General features: G+C 51.2%; 1 long non-coding RNA gene across 2 annotated transcripts in view; it reads left to right on the forward strand.

The window, feature by feature from the left end:
* The first annotated feature begins 1339 nt into the window (after positions 1 to 1339).
* The window catches only part of LOC116994461, a 35418-nt gene continuing 17630 nt past the window's right edge, over positions 1340 to 19127 (forward strand). For both annotated transcript variants that reach the window (XR_004417491.2, XR_004417492.1), the window contains exons 1-2: positions 1340 to 2990; positions 7065 to 7158. This is a non-coding gene — a long non-coding RNA (uncharacterized LOC116994461). The remainder of the gene's footprint in view (positions 2991 to 7064; positions 7159 to 19127) is intronic.

A 19127-nucleotide genomic window follows, 5' to 3' on the forward strand; every position in this document is an offset into this window, starting at 1 on the left:
TTTTTCACATGCTTAGGCCCTTCCATTTGCTTAAGCTGCCTTCCTCTGTTTTAAACTCAGCAAGCAAGGAGTCGTAATTCAGCCTATTACAGCAGTGACTCATGTTCATTGCACAGTGATGCCATAACCAGCCAAGGCAAGGCCTTCTGCCTTAAGAGGAATTACACACAGAGAGATGACTGGGGAAAGTCAGCTATTTCACTCACCGGAGTCACACCATCTGTGCATCCTAACTGCAGCTGCCATGGCCAGCATGAGTTGTCTGACCACGTCTCAGGCTCTGCAGTGCAGACACCTAATGTCACCAAGATGTCCTGGACCTCATGAGCAGCCAGTAGCACTTATAGGGCATCAGTTGTTTCATCCTCAAGTAGACGAATCAAACAGGACAGCTTGATCAAGGACTAAAAATGCTTTTTCTTCCCATCAGCTCTATGAGGAGCTAGGGCTAATAGACTCAGGCAGCAGTGTCTACAGTGGGGATAGTCTGCTGGGACCAGTCACACTTGCTGGGAATCTGGAGGAGCTCCCATAATGGAATGTGGTCCATCCGTCTATCTCCATGGAAAGCAGAGCAAGAGCAGGCAAAAAGCTATGTCTTCTTCCAATACACAGGAGTCTTTGACATGGAAGACCCAGGTGATTTACCCATGGTCTCCCAGTAGGTCAAAGAGAGCCTTCCCTTGGAGCAAACCTCGATCTGCGCTGTACACTGGTGCCTCTGCAGGGTCTCTCCTTCTTCTGAATGCATTAAGTAAGCTAGTTGATATAACAAGGAAGAGAATATGTTTTGGGAAGAGTTATGGGTCAAGTTGGCCAGACATCAGCAAAGAAAACTAACTAGTGAATGAAGAGAAGCTTATAGCAAAGACCATGGGTTGCAAACAGCCTTTCTCTCCAGAAAGCTTGCTTTTGACCTTGGGGGAAGGTGTTCTGTGCGAGTGTCCAGTGGAGAGATGGTCCATCCGTCGCTGTCTCCAGTCTCTTGCCTGTTGGAGCTGTGTGGGAGGAGGTGAATACCAAGCCCTGTACTCAGCTGGAGGAGAAGCATCAAGGCCCAAAGCTGCTGCATTTGCAGCTCATCCCAGAGGGATGCTATGCAAGGTGCCCTGGCTGCTGCTCCCCTGGAGCTGGGGCTGCACTTTGTTCCCCATTTCAGGGAGTTGGGTGAGCTCACCCAGGCTGCACTAGGCGGCTGCATCCCCTGACCTGGGAAGGGCTGGTGGGGACTGGACAGAGGAGACAGCTCTGTTCCTGACCTGGGAAGGGCTGGTGGGGACTGGACAGAGGAGACAGCTCTGTTCCTGACCTGGGAAGGGCTGGACAGAGGAGACAGCTCTGTTCCTGACCTGGGAAGGGCTGGACAGAGGAGACAGCTCTGTTCCCACCAGGGCTGTCACCATGGGAACTTTAGGGACCGAGGCCATTTACGGCTAGTTGTAAACCCTGACTCTGACAGCAAAGCCTTTCTTCGCCTTTTCCTCTGGACTTGGCCCTGACTGTCTCAGAGAAAGCAGGCTCGAATTCTACCTCCGGCTGGCTCTGCACACACATCCCCTGGCACTGAGCGCTGGCCCGCTGCGTGGGAGCTGCTCGAGCTCAGCTAAGTGTCCTGGCTGTCTCTCCCAGAGAAAGTGGAGCAGATGCCTGAGGTTGCTGAGCATCACAGGTCTGACAGCTCTGCAGACACCTGCAGATATGCAGAGGGAGAGAAATGGTGGGTTGGCAGTGCCATTGCCCCTTGGAGGAGCTCTCAGATCAATTTGTGAGGCAAAGGATCTCTGCGGAAGTGTGGATCCCCTCGGCAGACTCCCAGCTTTGAGGCTGGAAAGGCTCATCTTTCAGTTTGGCCAAAACTGAAAGTGCTGTGGTGAAAAGATGGAGAAACAGCTGGCAGGAGCCAGCCTGTGGAGAAGAAGTTGAGGGCAGAAGGACTTCAGCAGCCAAATCTCATCTGGTCCTTCTTCTGGTGCCAAATGCTCCTGTGAAAGCCACTTGGGTTGTGCAGTTCCTGAGGACTACCCCAGTTTGGATGCCTGCCCAGCCTTCCTCTAGAGAGAGAGAGAAGTTCAAACAGACCTGGTATCGATGCTGCTCTGTCTCATGGGAGCTACAGTCCAGGTAGCTCATGACCGTCTTGTCTTTTGCAGGCTCAACACCCTAGCTGGACCACTGATCCCACTGTGTGCCACAATGCCCTGCTAACAAAATGTGGTGGCATGACCATGGTCATGGGAGTCTCCATGGCAGGGGAGCGTCTGGCAGGGCAGGACTTGGGGACCAGGAGGCAGCCCTTGTTCTTCACGGTGAAGGCCTGGGGGAGAGAGGGCATTTTGCCAGACTGCCTGGCTTTCAGGAGTTCAGGTTTGTGTTAAAAAGTAAAAGCTCATTGCAGAATGCAGAACCTGCTGTTACAGCAGAATAAAAAATTCAATACTCAATACTTTGTTATAATTTGGACTCAATGATCCTTGTGGGTCCCTTCTGACTCAGGATATGCTAATACAAAGAGAAAGCTCCAAGAGATACTCTCCAGCCACTCCAAACAGAAAACCTTTCAGGGGAGAGCTGCCCACAGCTCTCAATTTTCCAATGGCCCTTGCAGGCACAAATACTCTCCACCTCAGTTTTCCCCACAGCTTGAGGTCCAGCTCTGCCCATTGGGCCTGCCAGGACCTGTGACCCATCTGCATAGGAAGACATCTCCTGGCAAAGTGACACTTGGAATAACATGGACCACTGCTTTCTCCATTCTTCCGCTTCATGCGCCCTGATTTCCGTGGTGGATGAGTCACTGGCTGGCACCTTGGCTGAAGATGGACGAGCCACCCCCATACTGCTGACACAGCCTGAATACAGACTTTCTGCTCTTACCTAGGTATGAGATCAGGAAGAGGAGATGTGCTTCCTAAGAAAAAGTGACTGAATTTGTTCTAGGCTTCCTGTGGGATTCTGGGAGAAAAATGAAAAGACTTTGCTGCTTTGTGAGGGTAAGCACTGGTTGTTGTTGTTTTTTTGGTTTTTGTTTTGTTTTTTTTTTTTTTTTAAATGTGTGTTGCTTTTGCATTTTTTTATTTTTAAGAAAGTGGTAGGAAAATTTTCCTCCTTAAGGGAGAAACAAAGCAAAAGCAGAGACTGGTAGTGTTGACTGCTTATCCATGGAGAACAGTGGTTCCATGAAAGGCTAAAGTCTGTTTGCACTGGTTCTTAGAGCTAATGAAGTATGACTGTGAAGGGGGCTCCTAATGCTGGTGCAAAGCAAGTCTCACAAGCTTCAAATGTTTTCTTGGATGGTCTCCAAACCTTTTGCCCTCCTTTGGGCTACAGCTGAGGTTGGAGACCTCAGAGCTGTGAAGACTTCAGTGCAGCTGCTTCCAAGCAAAACCAGAGCCATCACAATGAAAATAAATAAACAAATAGTGCTATTCTGAGCCTCAGACACATTGGAGTGTTTCATTTGCACCACAGCATGCAGGATGTGTCCTTCCCTGTTTGGGAGCAGTGTCCTGATTTATAGTCTATTACTTTCTGGTGAATTCCCTCCTCTGTCTTCCGAGAGGGGAGTCTGCACACCTTTAGTAGACTCTCAGCTCACACTTAAAGAGTTGGTTTCCACTAGCAGGAAATCATGGTGCAGGACTGATTCACCTCCTACCAGCGTGAGCACTCACAGTGTATTTCCATGACATGCAGCTACCCCTCCATACCTCGTGTTAAAGAAACCTTTTTGCAGATGCAGTCTTGTCCTGACATCCCCAAAGCCAGCTCATATGCTCCCTGCTCACCTCTTGGCTGTCACCTCTTCCTGCAGTGCTGTCCAAGACCTCTTGGTTTAACTGAGTGCTTGCCTCATTTATTGCTGGTAATACTCAGCAGCTGGCTGTCCCCTTCTCCTGCCCCTCTCCTTGTTTCTTCTGGTTCTTGGGATACCCCAGCTTTCTCCAGGACTGCAGCCTTGCAGGATCCTTTGCTCTCGGTTGCATTTCTTCATGTTGAGTCTTCATAGAGGTTTACTTTCCTTTTCCCTCCTGGATTCAGTCCAGTGTCCCTTCAGTCAAATTCCCATCCCAAATCCTCCCTCCTCCCAGCATTCCTGGGTTTTTCTCTTTGTCCAGTCAGCCCCTTTCCCCACCTGCCTGTGCAGGCATTGCTCACTCTGCCTGAGCCAGGCTGGGGCCTGTGGGGTGGCAGGAGCTGTCTAGTCTCAGGGACAGACCAGACTTGTGATTTGGACTGCAGCGATCCACAACTCTGCTTATCTGAAAATCCTGCTCAGCCCCTGGCTGGAGCGCATCCTGAAAGGGGAAAAGTTTCAGGGAATTCGGCCGGTAAGCTCTTTAAGACTGCCTTAAGGGAACACATGTGAAACGGAATATTTCAAAGACTTGGCTAAGTTTGGCAGCAGCAAAGGGTGCATCTGGACTAAACCAAAGGCCTTCCCTGCCTCTCCTTTTGCCAAACTTCAAGTCTGCAGGCCAAAAACATGCAGCCTGAAGAGCTCTTCAAAGAAAAGGTCATCAGATTTCTCCATAACAAAAGCAAGAGAAACCAAAGCATTTCCCCTTACAATGTTCTTGGAAATACATGAATCATTTTGGCTGAAATTATATATTTTATAACTATATTTGCTTTGATAGTTCAGCATTAGGCAGCTAACCAGCAAGATGAAGTTCAACCCAAACATTTTAGCATGGCCTAGTTAAAACCAGCTGAATAACAGCACTTGGCATGGGAAGAGTGGCTGCAGGTCCACAGCACTGGGAAGGGACAGGCTTACCTGCAATGCCTGTCCCTTGTGTCATTGCCTTCAGAGATCTGCTGGAATGGTGATAATATTTGGTCAGGGTGAAGGAAACTAAAACTTTCATCCTTTTTTACCTTCACTTTCTTTCTCCTCCAAGCCAGAATGATAGTGCCCCATGTTTAACCAGTGAGTGGTGTGCCCTGGTTTGGAGATGGCACTTGGAGTGGAGATAGTGTGATTTCTTAGGCACAGTAGAGTTGGTCAGCTTTTACCAGTGCTTTCTAGCTACCTCCAACTTATACCTCATGGTAGTACTGAATGGTGGTGTATCCTGCAACACATCCTGCATCAGCAGGAGGCTGTGTGATCCTTACCCCAGGGTGAGGAGGGGAGGGAAGAGTGGAGCCAGGCATCACAAACCAACATGTGCTGGGAAGTGCAGATGTGCAAGAGGAAATGGCTGAAGATGGGACCTGGGGGAAGGCAGGGCTGGACAAGGCTGTAGCACTGCTCAGGGCTGTACAGTATCCTCTCCCATTTTTCTGCAGCACGATGAAATGGTGCTTCACCAGCTTCTCTTCTGGTGGTCTGTGGTGTATCTGTGTTCTGTCAAGCTGGGGAGTCAGCATCCCAAACAGAAGTGATGCTGCCAAGGACTGGGAGGAACTTGTACTGCAAGGGATACGACACTGGGATGTACAGCTGGGCCAAAGCAAATGGCAGAGGGCTGCACTGCAGCAGTGGAGCTGTTGGAGAGGATGGTAGAAGCCTTAAGTCCTTGTTTAGCTGCTGAAACACTGTTCACAGAGAGGTGGGTGCAGATGCTGCATCAGCTCAGGGCCCTTTTCCCTCTTCTCTCTCCTGCACCACTGCCGTGCCCTGGCACAGGCCACTGCTGTCACAGCAGACAAGGAAGGCAAGAAGCTGACCCTGCTGTGGCAGAGCTGCAGTGGGTGCAGGCAGGGCTGAGAAGCCCTTTGCAAAGGTGCTGTGTGTCCTCAGAGGTGCTGGTTTTGCTCTGCTGACAGTTTCCCATGAGCATTCTTTTTCCTCTCTGGGAGACTAAATAGCCTCTGAGCAAGGAGAATCTGGCAGTCATCCCGGCCCTGCTGTGTCACTGGGGTGTTTGGGGAGGGGAGAGAATAGCCCAAGATGTGGAGAGCAGGAACTCATGGTGCAATTGCAGTTTTCACAACAGCCTCCTTACTCTCTACCTCTGTCATGGGAAGGGCTCCCCACTAATCCTGGGTGCTCAACAAGGAGCAAACCACACTTTCCTTTCTGCCCATCTGCTGAGTCTGTGGCATCTCTCTCCCATTTTTCTTGCCACTGGTGATATGGATGTTTTTGATAAACAAAGAAAGGAGGGACATGTCAGGGCCTGGACAAGGAAATAAATATTTAGATTCTGATCCACAGAAGATAATGAGGTGCTTTGCATCTGGCTGCCACCAAGATGTGATGAGCAGCCTCCGAGTCAGGAGAGTTTGCCCATCCTTTGCTTGGGTGGCTTGTGGGTGCTCAGCACGGCTCCAGCACTGTGGTATCTCCTGCCAGCCTTGGTCATCTACTGGGGTTCCTTGGCTGGAAGCTGATGGAGGCCAGGGATGTGAGTCACTGGCCTCTGCTGGCCTTCTTCCATGCACTCCATTTGGTGCTGCTTTGTGTGTGTGAGAGCGTGCTCCCCTCTCCCAGCTGTGCGTGCCTGCCTGCCAGCACGCCCCAGATCCAATCTGCAGCTGTGCTGGTTTTCTCCTCTCTTCTAGCTCTGAGAGTCTTGTTCATGGATTAGGGGGAAAGGAGGAGGAGGAAGAAGGGGAGGGAGAGAAAATGAAAAATAAATTAATAAACCAACACAGGGACAGATGCCTAGTAGAAGTGGGTGTTCTGCCCATGGGCAGCATGGTGTGGCATCATCCCCACTGTGCCTTTACCACCAGCAAGCAGAAGATGTCGCCTCCCTACACCTTCCTGGAAGATGGACTGGGGTCCCTGTTGGAACTCCCTGTGCTTTGCTGGGGGAATGCTAGCTCCTACAGGCACCATGTTGATTCCCAAGGAAAACCAAGTCACTGTCTCATGACTCTGAGCCCAGTTATGCTCGGCTTCCCAGCTCTGCACGTAGTGAGGGGGTCGCCCATCCTGCAGGCAGATGGACTGGAACTTCCTCAGTAAGGCACCATCAGCCTTTGGCCATGGTGTACATTCAGTAAAGCCCAGTGGTGAGTGCAGAGCTGGACAGCCCCTACAGCCAGAGCTGGCTGGCAGCTGCTGGGCTAGGACACACTACCTCACGTCCTGACAGCCTTCTTCATTGCAGAAGGTGCCCAGGAAGTCTTCAGCTGTGACAGTTTGCAGGGGAACCGTGAGACATCCCAATGGGGAGAGTTCCACGTGTCAGGAGGTGTTTGGAGGTAAGTTCTGCTCTTTGCAAAAGGTTGGGGAGGGCCTCAGGGTGGACTGTCCAGGATCCTGATTCCTGTGGTATCCTACAGGCACCGTAATTGTCAGAAGGTCTTGTGGGTCAGGAGGGGTGAACTGAGTGACATTTTTGAGAACTGCAGTGGCATCCTCCTCTCTCCAGTGGGGCGCTGGAGACTTGTGTATCTTGGTCTGAAGTTTTCCTCTGCAAATCACAGAAGGCTCAAAGGCTTTGCCAAATGATCTGTACCCCTGTGTGCCCCACAAAAATCTGCAATGGTTCTTGGCATTGATCACATGGGGTCTTCTGAGGATGAGCAGGACTGTGGGAAAAGTGATGGACCAGCCAAAATGGTATGGGTTGTGCTACACAGTGTCTTGCTTCCCTGTGTTTTATGGTTGATGAATTTGAAAAAGACTCCACAGCCATTAAAATATTGTCTTCCCTTCCAGAACCGTTTTTGTAGCAGACAGTTTCTAGAATGTGTTATGTGGATTTCCCATAACTTGGCCCTGTTAATCCTGTCTTTTCCCAGGAAACAGCAATGGCCTAAAGTTTGATTTGCTTTACCTGGCATGGATGCAGATCTGTGGATTACAAGGGTTCCCCACCTGTGCAGATGAGATTAGGCAAGGCCCCAGTGACATGGGTCAAACTGGGACAGAGTAAGGGCTTCCCAGAGAGGGGATGGGAGGGCTGTAACTTCCTTAGCAGCTGTGATCCTGCGGATATCGCTGGGAAGGCACTCAGGGGGTCTGGGCTGGTGTTTAGGCAGCCTGGAGCAGAACCAGGCTGACTTTACAGTTCACAGCTGAGGTGCTCGCTGCAGGCAGGAGAAGGTATTTTCCCAGCCTTTCTGGCGGTCTCTTTTCACAGCTGGAAAAAAGTTTTGGACGTGAGTCTCCCGATGTCAAGCCCATGTGCTCTGTGGGCTGTGGCGGACAGTGGCTTGGACATGAGAGCAGTGAGGCCACAGCAAACACCTCTTTGCTTTTCACTGAGGGGCAGGGGGAAAGTGCTTCTTGTGTCCTGGTCCCTGGGCTGAGCCCCTGCCCTCAACCTGCCCTTGCTCACCTTGCACACCATGGACTTTCTCTGGCTTGCAAAGCTCAGGTGTGATTGTGGCAGACCTCTGATCAGGGACTTTGCCTCCTGATCCAAGTGCATGAGGTAATGTGGTGCCACCCCTCAGCCCAAGGCTCTCCCTGCTGCAGTGAGGGTGGCACAAGGAGTGTACTGGTGCTGGGGCAAGGAGGGGTGGCTTTTGCAGCATGTCTAGCTGTGCTGTGGGACAGGGTGAGGAGCATGGACCTTGGTGCACCAGCCCAGAAACAAGTCTGTGGATGAAGAAGGGGTAGCTGCTGCGTTGGTGGTGATGGTGAAAGTGAGGAAGGAGTGGCTGGAGAGAAGGGACCCTCTATCCTGTGAGGTGCTCAGCACCTCACAGCATAAGCCCTCAAAATTCCAGGAGGTCTTCAGTTACCCTCAGGTGCTGCATCCTCTGCCGTCATCCCACAAGCAGCAATCAGATAGGGACCTTGGGCAGAAGCATCCTTCCCCCTCTCCTGCCCCAGCAGAAATGGCTGCCAGCTGGGATAAAGGATGGAGGAGGCAGCTCCAGAGGCGCTGGGCTGGGCAGGAGGCCCGGGGAGGGGACAGGGAACAGGCAGCTGGCAGCACCCTGGTGGGTGCAGAGGCCAGAGGAGTCACGAGAAGGGAGCGGGGGGGACATTGCAGCCTTGGTCCCACCCACCGCACTGTTCAGTGGGACGCAGGGGTTGGGGAATTGTCCTCCCCTCCCCTGGCCGCTGTTTTGAGCGGTGGGAAAATGCACACGGTACCAGCCAGGGAGGGGGGTCGAGCTGGCACCCCAGCTCAAGCAGCAAGAGTTGGATGCTGGATAAGGAGCCGCTGTCCCGCAGCCCCTGCGCTGGGAGCGGGACCCGCGGGCGGCATTCCCGAGCGGAACAGCGCTGGAGCGGGGCGGCCGCACCCCGCCTTGGGCAGGGGGGTCCCCAGCAGCCCCGGCCCGGTGTCCCTGAAGCACAGGCACCGCCGGCACGGCCCCGCCACCTGCAGCTCGCCCCGGCATCCCCGTCCCGCGTGGGTGTGGGAGGCAGGCACCTTCCTCCCGCTGCTGCTCCCCCGGCAGCCCCTCCTCCCCACCTGGGAAACAGGCTCCCTTCTCTTCCCGGCCGCTGTGCAGACACCCGGCTCTGCACGTAGCAAATGGAGGCGATTTCCTCCTTAGCGGCACCACATGGAAAGTATTGAGCAGTCTGTGGTTTAGGTTTTTTCCTTTTTTTTTTTTTTTTTTTCTCTTTTTCCCTTCTCCGTCTCTTCTCTCTCTCTTTTTTTTCCCATTTCTTTTTTCTTTTTTTTTTTTTTTCTTTTCTTTTCTCTTTTCTTCCATTGCCTGACATAATCTCCGTGTGCTGTTGGTTGCGGTATTAGATCTCCCCACTCTCCTCTGATTGCTCATATACATCTGCTGCTGGTCACCCTGCACAGTGCTGAATGTCAGGAAGTGACTGAATCCCACAGTGAGTGCAGCTGTGGGCTGGCCTGGCAGGGGTAGCCAGAAAGGGAGCTGGGGTAGTGGTGGGTATGGAGAAGCAGGTGGGGAAGAGGAAGGTTTTTGGGAGCCATGGCATGGCTCACATCTCTTGTGCTACTTCTCTCCCAGTGGGTAGACCTGTGAGGGTCCCCTGATGTCTTGGACTCCAGTCTGGTTGGGGTCTTTGGGGTTGGTTTGTTCACAGAAGGGACACAGAAGTACTTATTCTTTTGCTTTTCCAATAGGTTATTATTTCCCAGCAACCAAGGAGGGTGAAACCACCAGAGAGACCCTGGAGAAGAGCCCTTTGCTCATCTGGCTCAGGCTTGGGGCTGGCCACAAATATACTGTGTTTTGTTTGTGTGAGATGCCAATCAGTCAGTGGGACTGGGATGTCCAAGGAAACCTTGTACTGACTGGGAGTAAGTCTCTTTAAATAACCAAAGCTTGCCCTGGCAGAGAAAACAAAATGCTGGGGACCTAGAAAGGAGAGGTGTTGTAGGCCTGGAACTGAGGGTAGCGACCAACATCAGTGCTTGTACATACTGCATTCTGAGGATTTCTGCTGTGATCATTGTTCCCACAGACTGTGATCCTGTGATTCTGTGACTGGCTGCAGCACCAGGGAAGGGATAACTGAGGCAACCACACAGCATCAACCATGCTGCCTGCCAGTCAAGGCAGGGGGAGGCAGCACGGGGCAGGAACTGTGCAAGGACAGCATTGGTGGCAGAGTCCAAGGGCTCTTTTTGTGAGAGGGATGACTTTTCTTTTGGAAAGGGCAGCAGTAGGGCAGGTATAGAACATATATAGACACCTCTGAGTGTTATGCCAATAGTTAGTCACCACAAGGACATGGTCCAGGCAACATGCTGGGGTTAAATGACTCATATTGAAGTCTGTGGGACCAGAGCTTTGTTGCTCTTGGCACTCAAGCCAGCTGGATTTAATGCTAGATTGGGTTCATCCTTCAGAACTGATAGAGAGTCCTTTGCAGCATACTATGCCATTTGCAAGGACAGCACATGTGCTTTCTGGGACAAACATCCTATGAACCCAAGAGCCATCCTTCCCATCAGTACCCTGCTGTGTGTTCAGGGGAGATGCCAAAGGAATCAAGAATTTGCAATAAATTCTTATGGGGAATTTTTGCACTGGGCAGCTCACCAGCTTGCTGCAGTCCCTGTGCTTGTCTCTGAGCCTCATCCTGCACACCACCAGGGCTGCCTGCTGTGGCTGTGCTGAGTACACAGACAGATGTCACTGGAGTCCAAGGGATGTGTGGTAGGCAGGGTGTTGTAGAACACGTTCTCAAGTGGAGTACCTGGGCTGCTGCTATATTTTATTAGCCAGCATGTCAAGGAGCTCTCCCATTTCTGTTCATCTGAGCTGGGCAGTTGGAGTGAATCCCTTCCCCATGGAGATGCTGCTGGTTCCTCTTGCAGAAGCCCCTGGTACCTGAGGGCCAGAGCACTGTTTCAGGAGAGGAGGTGGTGGCCCTTTTCTCCACTTACCTGTCTGGTTTTGTTCTCTACATCATTTCCTTCCTCTAAGTAAGAGGTGACCTGACTTTGTGTTTGAATTCCTTTCCTGCTGCTGCTCCAAGTGCTCACTGCATACAGGGATTGCTGTCTGTGCAGCCCTTGCACCATGACATCCCTTGGAGCACGCTCCCTGTCCTCCCACAAGCTTCCATCTCTGAACTGGTTACAAACTTTCTCTCTTCCTTGGATTATTTTACATCCAAGCCTGGTCTTTTGTCTTCCCAAATTTTAACACTGCTCAAGTTCTCCTTAAGATCTGAGCCCTCTACTTCTGCAAGTTGCAGTCCCAGTGTGGCCAGTGCTTGCAGAAGATTGTAGGGCATGCAGAGCATGAGGGCTTTCAGAAAGCTGTGGGGCTCTTGAGACATTAGGGACATACTACATTTTCCTTGTTTTGGTGCTGACCTAGCCCCTTGGTGGGGCGCTATCTGCTGAACAAGCTTACAAGCTTGTCTGCATCTTCCTTACAAGCCAAGGGGATTTTGCTTTTGAAGCATATGGGGAATCTTTGGGCAGAGTGGTACAGAGTTTTCTTTGTTGCTAGCTCGTCAGTAACATCCCTGACCAGATCAGCCTAAGAGTGGCTGATGCAAACAGCACCGATAGACTCAGCTTTTGGTGGCCAATGGTGGAAGAGGAGACTGTGGGGTGACAGGGGATGCAGCCCATCAGGAGCCAAGGGAGGGCCCAGGGGATGGGGCTGCCTGGGGGAGGAACCCTGCAGTGCGGTAGGACTGGGCTCTCTCGCCCTTCAGCATCTCCGGTTTTGGAGGAGCATAGTCCTGTTAGTTTGGGCAGCCAGTTCTGCTGTGAGCTCAGGGATGTACTGAAGTGGGACTAAAGGCTTTGGAAGGAGAAATCTTCCCTCAGGGTAGCCCTGGCAGTCAGAGCAGAGCAAACACGTCCCTGTTTCCATGCATCCCTGTGCCTCAGGATGCAACTGCTGCCTTTCCCAATGCCTGACCCGTAATGCCACACCTTGGTCTTTGGGGTCTCTCCTTGCTTTACTTTTCATCTGAAAAGGGCTGATCCGGGTCCTCTGTCCCGCACATCAGCTGCCAAGATCCACAGTCACCCAGGCCCTCCACGAACACCATTCCTCTTCTGGGAGCTGTGCAGCGCTGCCCCAGCACCACAGCATCCCCCAGTTCTGCTCGGTCCCGTTACCAGTGACCTGCATCCCAGAGGGTCACCTGCGAGGAGCTGGCACCAGGTGGGACCAAGGCCCACAGGAGCAGGTGAGAGGCACAAATGGGCTGCTGCCACCCTCCTGCCTGGCTTGCCCCACAGCTCTGCCCTGCCGGCCAGGCTCAGGAGGGAGCAGCCGGGGTGTGGAGATGGGAGCATGCTGCTTGGGATTCCTAGGCAAGCCTTAGCCAGAGCCCTGCTCCTGTACGTGCAGGATGGCACTGAGATGGGAAGTAAGCCTTGCTGAGAGGCAGGGATTAGTGAGAGGTGGTGATAAATGAGCCTAGGTGATTAATTCACACTCCTGATATATGTTTGCTCTCCCAAATGTGTGTGTTGGCATGATCCCGGGCTGGGCTTGGCCTGGCATCCAGCAGACATCCCCCTTTATCTCGGTTACTGCATGAAACCTGTTAATTGTATCTGTCTCAAGCCCTGAACTCGGGATGGAGATTTCACATCAAACAGCAGCACTCATAAAGTGGATCTGAGCAGGGCACTGAGCTTGACTCTGATGCTGAGGAGGAATAAGAGACCTTCCAGACTGTGATTTCTTCCGAGGCTCTTTGCAAACATCCTCCTTGCCCAGCTGGGGCAAGCAGGGTCAAACTCAGCATTCAGCAGGCTATGCAGGGAAGATTCCCTGTTCCGATGATCTCTGCTAAAGGATGTCCCAGCCCTGCCTGCAGCAGCTGGGGAAAAGTGGTCACCTGAAGCTTGGAAACATGTTACATCTGCAATGGTTTGAAATAGGGAGCAAGTAATCTCTGTAAAATCCTTATCTGGAAATCAGGCAGTGAGGCTCATCCCAAAATATATGTGCTGCCAAAGTTCTGTGTGTAGCATGGACACCATGTAGTATTACATAGGATGTTGCTCTTGTGGGAGCTGGCTACCCTGCTCCAGGAGTGTCCCAAGGCTTCCTGCCTGTCCTGCACATGCACTGCAGGCAGCCCATTAATTTCCATTCCACAGCCCAATCACTTCTTCCTCTGAAACAATTACTTTAAAGTTTCTTTGCAGCCATCCAGGCGTCCCACCCTCTTGCTGGCTTCCATTTCCACAGCGCTCTCCAGCTTGTCTCCACAGGACTTTGACACTAGCCTCCCTTCAGAGGAGCTTCATAGCTGGGGCCCAGAGTGGGGATGTATGGAGAGACTGGAGGCGTTTTTTCTTACCTTATAGACCAGACCTATACCTTCAGGCAAAAACAAGAGAAGCCCCTAAAAGGAGCATGGAATAAAATTTGGGCAGTGCTTGTTTCCAGAGGAAAACAGGTCTGTTCTTGGAAAGGGCAATGTCCTAGAGACTGTCTTGGGGCTGCTTTTGGATAAGGGGCTTCAAAGCAACAAGCCTGGTCTGCAAGCATATCTTGCTTCTCTTCTGGAGTGATCATCTCATGGTGACATAGGTAATAATAAAAGGCTTATTTTTGCCTTTGGTATCCTGGGGGCCATACCTTTTGTGCCACTGGGGCCATACCTTGTGTCTGGAGTGCAGGAGCTGATTTTTGACCAAATACTCCTTGTGCAAGCAGAGCTCCTGGGGTGCTGCTGGGCCTCGCTGAGACACAAGACTATTAAAGGTGGCTCCTTCCAAGGATGTTCTTCTCCCAGAGCAGGCAGCCAAGCAACAATCCTGGCACCAGCCACCAGGGATATGGGGAAGACCAGGAAATTCAGTGAGGCAGGTTCACAGCTGGGATAAAGCAAGTGGTTGTTCTCTGTCTACGCTCCCCAGCACCACAGTGGAAAAAGATCTGGAGAAGATGTGTGGAAATCTTCTCCCGGACACAAGCAGGTGAGAAGTGAAGGAGCATGCAGGTGCTTATTGGGAAAGCAGGCCAGCAAGCAGAATTGATTGCCTGGTAGGGCTGGCAGAGTGGAGGCAGGATCTGCTCCCTCCTATGACCTTAAGAAAGTGGGGAGGAACCATGCAGTTTTTGGAAGTGGAGGTGCTATGTGTGATGGGTGGGAGGGGAGACTGGTGCCAGCAAAGCTATAACTCCTCCCACAGGACATCTATCTCTGTCCTATAAACTCATAAATCACCTCTCAGCTTGAATCACTGCAGCAGCACAGCTGTATTCTGCACAGCTTTGTCTCTTCCCTACCTAAACATGGGCCACTCCCTTCCCCCAGCTGCCCTTCCTACATTCACCGACGGCAATCCCAGGCCTTTAATTCCAGTCACAAATTCTGGAAATGATTAGTGGGCTGTCATCACTCAGCCCCACCGGATATTGGGCACAGGGCATTTCCATCCCCTGTAACTGATGGTGTGCAGGGCTGCCTGGCTCTGGGGCAGGCTGGGGACAAGTGAGTGAGAGCTGGGTGTAGTGTTTCCCTCCACCCACCTCACTCACGGCTCAGCTGGGAAAACTGCTGGACCAAGAACAGGGCAAAGAATAAATTCATTCATGGCTAAAGGTAAGGGGACAAGGCAGAAAGGTTCCCCAAAGACTTGGGCCTCTCCTGTCTAGTGAAAGAAATGAAAAACAGTGTGGCTGGGACAGGGGGGCAACTCTGGGGCAGCCCCTTCACTGATGCGCAGAACTGCACTTTGTAAAACTGCTGTTGCATCCCTCAAGGGGCCTGGGAACTCAGTGGCCCACTCATCCAGGGTGCCCAGAGGCAGCTGCCAGCTCCAGCCTGATGGAGAGGATGCTGATCAGCATCGCACCCGCAGCCCCTCGGCAGCCTTTGTTCCCTGCTCTGCCTGCCCCTTTCCCAGGGTGCTCTCTGGCTCCTGGGAGCTGCCCGTTTGCCAGCTGCCTAGCGAGCGCTGCTATCTGCCCCGTGTGAATCTCTTGAATCCATCCAGCAGACTCCCAGCCTCGTGCTGAAACGTCTCATTGTGCAGCTGGCTGGGCTACGTGAGCCTGGCTACGTGGAGCTTTGAAGTTAACTCTTCCCTTTTAGTCAACGGAGCTGTGTGGTGTAATTGTAAAATTTCCCTTCATTGGCTAACCTCCTGATGTTAACAAAAGCTCCTTGCTATGTAAACAGGCCAGATACTGCAGGATGCTGTCTGCAGGCTCACGTACATTCCTTGTGCCACAGGAGGTGCTGGACTTGCACCTGCAGGCTCCCTTAACCAGGCAGAGAGATTGGAGCCACGTGCCCCACAGATGGGCAGAGTCCTGGTTCCCTCATCCTTTGGTCAGTGACCTCAGATGTGTCTCCCTTCCTTTCAGATTACTTGGCCCTGCAGCCAGAAATCCTGGCTGAAATGGTTTTAAATGTGGTAGCAATTATCTTAAGAAGAAGGGGTGAGGTTTCAGATGACTTGGGAATAAAGGCAGAAGGATAGTACCTGTTTTTAAAGGAGTAAAGGAAGTGGAGTCACAGGACTTCAGAACTTTCAGGCTGCCTTCAGCAACAGCAAGGGCCCTGGAATGGATACTCTATTTGTAAGGCTGACCAAGAGAGCAAGATGAGAAATAAGAGTCAACAAGGGTTTGGCAATAGTCTAATTTCTTTCTACAACAGGGTTGGAGGAGATGAGCGGGATGTGTCCTGGCTCTGATGCCGAGAGCTACTTATGTGATCAACCTGGTTCTTGGTGTCAAAGATGTGTATTACATTCCACAGAATCATAGATTGTTAAGGGATTGAAATGGCTTAAAGATCATCTAGTCCCAACACCTCCTGCCATGGGCAGGGACACCTCCCACTAGACCAGGTTGCTCAAGGCCTTACCCAACCTGGCTTTGAGCACAGCCAGGATTGGGGCATCCACAACCTCCCTGGGCAACCTGTTCCAGTGTCTCACCACCCTCACAGTACAGAATTTCTTCCTAATATCTAACCTAAATTCCTTCTCTTTCAGTTTGCAGCTATTACTTATTGTCCTATCACGACAGCTCCTGATGAAGAGTCCCTGTTCAGCTTTCCTGTAAGCCCCTTCAGATATTGGAAGGCTCCTCCTGTAAGGTCTCCATGCAGCCTTCTCTTCACCAAGCTGAAGAGCCCCAAGTTTCTCTGTCTGTCTTTGCTGGGAAGGTGTTCTGGTCCTCATACCGACTTTATGGCTGGCATCTTGACTATCTCGAGCAGGTCCATGTCCTTCCTTGTGCTGGGAACTCCAGAGCTGGGTGCAGCACTGCAGGTGGGGTGTCACCAGAGCAGAGCAGCAGGGCAGAATCCCCTCCCTTGCCCTACTGACCACTCTGCTCTTGATGCAGGATTCCATTGCGCTTCTGGGCTTTGAGCACACAATACTGGCTCATGTTGAGTTTTTTGCTGACGTTGATTTGCCATGTGGTGGTTGCAGACACTTTGGAGGTCAGGATGGGAGTTCAGGCAGGGTGTGACACTGGTGAAATGGATATAAACAGGATGCAATTCATAAAGGCAAATGCAAGCCACACATAGCAGAATAATTTGCTGTATGCATATACAAGGGGGCAACAAGGCCTTCAGAAAAGGACATGGATATCATTGAGGTGATGGGTGTCATTACTGTCATTACTTGATGACACACAGATGTGAAGGAAAACAAAGGTTGCTGCTCAGCTATATAAACAGAAGTGCCACAAGCACCAGGCATGCTGCAATCATTCAATTTTATGAAGTATTAGGAAAGCTTCATACTTTCTGGATATATTCAGTTTAGGCAATATAGTTCAAGAAAAGCTTACACGTATCAGAGTCTATGAAAGATGATCAGCAGCCTAGTAACCATGACCTATGAGTGAAGTTTCAAAGAACTTAATTTGTTTAGTCTGCTTATGAGAGGAGGAAAGGGGAAACGTGACAACCTTCAGATTCATAAAAAAAAGTCTAAAGAGGAAACCAAACAAGTTGTTCTCCATCTTCAGGAGGTTAGGCAGGGTTAGACACCCAGAAAAACTTTTTAGCTCCTTTAGGACTCCTGTTTTCTTAAGACAGAGTGCTTTGTGGAGACCACACAATCACAGAATCACAGCATGATGGTTGGAAGGGACCACAGTGCTTATGAGAGGAGGAAAGGGGAAACGTGACAACCTTCAGGTTCATAAAAAATGTCTAAAGAAGAAACAACCTCTCTGTTGTGGAAATCTGTTTCAGTGCTGGATCACCCACACAGTAAAGAAGCTCTTCCTCATATTCTGTTCGAATTTTAGGACATCAGTTTCTGCCCATTGCTTCTTGTCCTATTGCTTGGCAGCACCAAGCAGAACCAGGAAATATCCTCTTGGCACCCTCCCTTCAGATACTCATAGACACTGATGAAGTCCCCTCTCAGTTGTCTTTTCTTGAGACTGAGTAGGCCCAGCTCCCCCAGCCTTCCCTTGTAAGAAAGATGCTCCAGCCCCTTAAACATCTTTGTTACACTCCACTGAATCCACTCCAGGAGCCCCATGTCTCTCTTGTCCTGAGGATTCCAGAACTGGACACAGCACTCCAAGTGCACCTCACCAGGGCTGAGCAGAGGGGCAGTCACCTCCCTTGACCTGCTGGCAGTGTCCTTCCTAATGCACCCCAGGATTCCATTGGGCTCCTTGGCCACAGACACACTGCTGGCTCATGGATGGCTTGCTGTCCACCACGACTGCCAGTTCCTCTGAAGAGCTGCTCCTCAGCAGGTCACCTCCAGCCTGTACTGATGCCTGGGGTTATTTCTCCCCATGTGCAGGACCCTGCATTTGCCCTTGTTGCATTTCACAGAGTTCCTCTCTGCCCATCTCTCCAACCTGTCCAGGTCCTTCCAAAGGACTGCACAGCACTCTGGGGTATCAACTGCTCCTCCCATCTTTGTGTCATCAGTGAATTTGCTGAGGAGGCATCTGCCCATTCATGCAAGGATAAGTTAAACAATACAGGGCCCAGTATTGAACTTTGGGAGACACCACTGGTGACAGGCCTCCAAGTAGATGCTCCAACAACACAATCTCCTTCTTGAGAAATTTCCAAAACCAAGATGCTACAAACACTAGTCCGGCCTGCTTGGATAGTGGTATCTGTCCTTGGCAGACATACAGCTAGATGATGTCTCAGGTGCCCTGTTTTAGATCATGCACCTTTACATCATAAGGCACACCTGGTCTTTGCAGGGTGACAAGGGCATAGCAGCGATTCTCCCCACATTGCCATGTTTTCTAGACACCACACTATACTCCCTGTTTCAAAAAGTGAATAACCTTGCAGGATACCTGGCACAACACCAGGACACCTAAATGAAGCTTAACCTGCTGTTCAGACAGTTCTGCCCTTGAGCTGACAGAGGACAGCAGGCTGCTATCACTTCTTCATGGGAAATGCAGTGATTTAGTTGCACTCTGGAGGCTCCTAAATTTGCAGTTGACCAGAAAGGCTTATTACCTCATTCCTGTGTACAAGAATCAGATGGGAACACTTCTTGAATAGGTCCCCCGTTCAGTGCTGGGTAGATAACAAGTGAGGATCTAGAGATGAGGTGGAGGAAGCATACCCTTTGTGGTGACTGAAGTTAAATCACTAATGGAAAATAAGCTGTTAGAGTAAACAACAGTCTTTGAATGAGGTTTCAAGACATCAGGAGAAGGGGGTCTCAGTCTTCACTAGACCTCACAGCAGTCCTTTGGGAGGAGAGCACAATGAAGTTGCTGAGTCCTCTCGGGATTCAGTGTGAACCTGAACCTACAGGAGTCCTTCAGAGCCATGCCAGACTTCTGCAAAAGGCTGTCCAGAGCAGACCTGAGCTACCTTC

This window comes from Catharus ustulatus, chromosome 3 (assembly GCF_009819885.2).
Source record: "Catharus ustulatus isolate bCatUst1 chromosome 3, bCatUst1.pri.v2, whole genome shotgun sequence".
Classification (NCBI taxonomy): Eukaryota; Metazoa; Chordata; class Aves; order Passeriformes; family Turdidae; genus Catharus; species Catharus ustulatus.